Genomic DNA, 3,221 nt, shown 5'->3' on the forward strand with positions numbered 1-3,221 from the left:
ACACATCATCAAGGAGTTATATCAGGTGCGTCCTATTGATTTCCGAGCATATCGTATGTTCCATGCTGACCGTGCATCTATCTTGCAATCAGGATTAGCAGTATCTCCAAATAGAGCAAACCGAGCTTTCACTTGAGCCTTTTACCTAGTAGTACCATCGGGTGCATCCAAAATGGTTTCTTAGCCTATGCTGCATTATGTGCAAACCTTGCACCTATCTTCTGCTGAAACTAACACTATCTCCTAATAGACTGAAGCAAGATTTCATATGACACACGTCATCTAGGAGTTCCATCATGTGCGTCTAGATTGATTTCCAAGCATTTGGTATGTTCCATGCAAACCATGCACCTATCTTGCATCAAGATTAGCACTATCTCCCAACAGACCGAACCGAGCATCCACTTGAGCCCCTTCATCTAGGAGTACCAACAAGTGCGTCCAAAATGGTTTCTTAGACTATGGTGCATTAGGTGCAAACTGTGCACCTATCTTGCACCAAAACTAACAATGTCTCCAAATGGATCGAAGCGAGATTCCATATGACACACGTCATCAAGGAGTTCTATCGGGTGCATCCAAATTGATTTCCAAGCATATGGTATGTTCCATGCAAACCGTGCACCTATCTTGCATCAAGATTAGCACTATCTTCAAACAGACCGAACCAAGCTTCCACTTGAGCCTCTTCATCTAGGAGTACAAAATGGTTTCTTAGACTACAGTGTATTAGGCACAAACTATGCACCTATCTTGCATCGAAACTAACATTGTCTCCAAACAGACCGAAGCGAGATACCATATGACACACATTATCTAGGAGTTCCATTGGGTGCATCCAAATTGATTTCTTAACATATGATACGTTCCATGCAAACTGTGCAACTATCTTGCATCAAGATTAGCACTATATCCGAACAGACCAAATTGAGCCTCCACTTGAGCCTCTTCAACTACGTGTACCATCGGGTGCGTCTAAAATGGTTTCTTAGCCTATGGTGCATTAGGCGTAAACCATGCACATATCTTCTACCAAAACTAACACTATCTCTAAATGAACCGAAGCTATATTCCATATGACACACATCATCAAGGAGTTATATCAGGTGCGTCCTAATTTATTTCTGAGCATATCGTATGTTCCATGCAAATCGTGCATCTATCTTGCATCAAGATTAGCACTATCTCCAAACAGACCAAACCGAGCTTTCACTTGAGCCCCTTAACCTAGGAGTACCATCGGGTGCGTCCAAAATGGTTTCTTATCTTATGTGCATTAGGTACAAACTGTGCACCTATCTTGCACCGAAACTAACACTGTCTATAAACGGACCAAAGTGAGATTCCATATGACACATGTCATCAAGGAGTTCTATCGGGTGTGTCCAAATTAATTTCTAAGCGTATGGTACGTTCAATGCAGACCGTGCATCTATCTTGCATCAAGATTAGCACTATCTCAAAATAGACCAAACCGAGCTTTCACTTGTGCCTTTTACCTAGGAGTACCTGATGAGGACATCAACACCGGCGATGCATCCACGTCGCTGACACCAGTACCCATTGCTGGTCCTCTTACTCGTGCTCATGCTCGTCAACTTAATCATCAAGTGAGTTCCTTCTTAAGCTGTTGTCCATCTTGTTTAGACCTTGGAAACACATGCACTTTTGTTTTGATTAGGAACCAAGGAGAAGACCGAAAGGGACAAGGACTCACGTTGGCTGGATTCGGACTGCAGCAAAGCGCCAACTTGTGACCGTCACCACGGTTGCATACGGATTCGGATTGGGTTGCTTCAGGACTTGTTGCAAAGCTTATAAAGTCTACTTTCATATGAGTCCAGTCCACGACAATATCTTTTCGGCAGCAGTGGCAAAGATCCAATTACCGTTGAGAGGTCTTGCTGTCCAGGGTGCTGCGTCACCTTATTTTGGGTTGATGGCCCATGTATCAAGTTGGGTCTATTAGGGACATGTCCTAGGGTTAAACGATGACCCTAGACCTCCTTTGGTCATCCTTTAGGGTACTTAAGGTCCCTACAGCCGCCGCCACACAGTTGGGTTTTGATTAGATCAAGTTTAGCCTTCGCTACTTGCTTGTAAATGCGCGTGCTGATCCAGCTACCCGTCTTCTTGTTTTTGGAACCCCACTTCATTAGAGATTGAGTTTGAAACCTTTGTTTACATCTAGTAATTCAGTACTTGTTCTACTGGTTCTTGCTGGTTCTTTGATTGCTTGCAGGATGAGTGCCTTAGTGGCTGGTTGTCGCGCTCCATAAGATCGTGACAGCCATTGGAGGTGGTGTATCGGTTGCTAAAGCGTGGCCTTGGAGGGCTGTAGTCGGACCGTGAACGTCAACTCCTTTCACCAATCGAGTTACCCAGCACCTGTCATCGAAAGATTGGGCGGAAACCCTAGCGGGTTCTTATCAGCTGGTAATCAGAGCAAGGTTTATCGGTGAGAGACTTTCAATTCTTTACTGTTTTACTTTTCCCATAGTTCCAATAAAAAGCCTAAAACAGTAGTAGATTAGGTTTTCCATAGTCCTATAAACACTTTGAGCCTTGGCTAGTACTACTTAGTTAGGGCTTGTTGTGTTTGATTTACTTCGGTTGAGTCAAGTTGCTGGTCTTAGGGTTAGGCTTTTAGAGTTTCGAGTTCTTGTCACGTTTTGGTCCCATCCATCATTTTCATCTCGCAGTCATCACCACCACCATATATTACATATCCACTACACCATATTTATCTCAATTGTAATCTTTACTGCCATATTTTTTCTTTGTTACACCATATCCACCATTACTCCTTGAAAAGAAACAAAAATACTTTGTAAGTTGTTTCTATTTGAAATCTGATTTGTCAAGATTCAGATTTGTCCTAGTTTTGCAAAGTAAAGGAAAAGAAGAAGAAAGAGTAGAAAGAAGAGAAAAGAAAAGAAGAGAACAAAAAGAAAAAGAAAAGGAAAAGAAAGAAAATAAGAGAAAACAAAAAGAAAAGGGGAGTAATAGGTTGCTGTTGCTATTCTTGTGCTATTTCCAACTATACAGTGACTCCGTTTGTGTCTAGGCTCGCGTCTCTAGCACGGTCTAGCCTAGGACCAGCACGGTACTACCATCGAATGATTTCTCAACTTTTTTTTGTAATTAACGTGGTGCTAGTTGTTCCTTGTTTTTAGCCCAGCTATAGCTCCACATATTCTATAGCTTGACAGGTCTTATTG

The sequence above is a fragment of the Sorghum bicolor genome, chromosome 5, assembly GCF_000003195.3.
Source record: "Sorghum bicolor cultivar BTx623 chromosome 5, Sorghum_bicolor_NCBIv3, whole genome shotgun sequence".
Lineage (NCBI taxonomy): Eukaryota > Viridiplantae > Streptophyta > Magnoliopsida > Poales > Poaceae > Sorghum > Sorghum bicolor.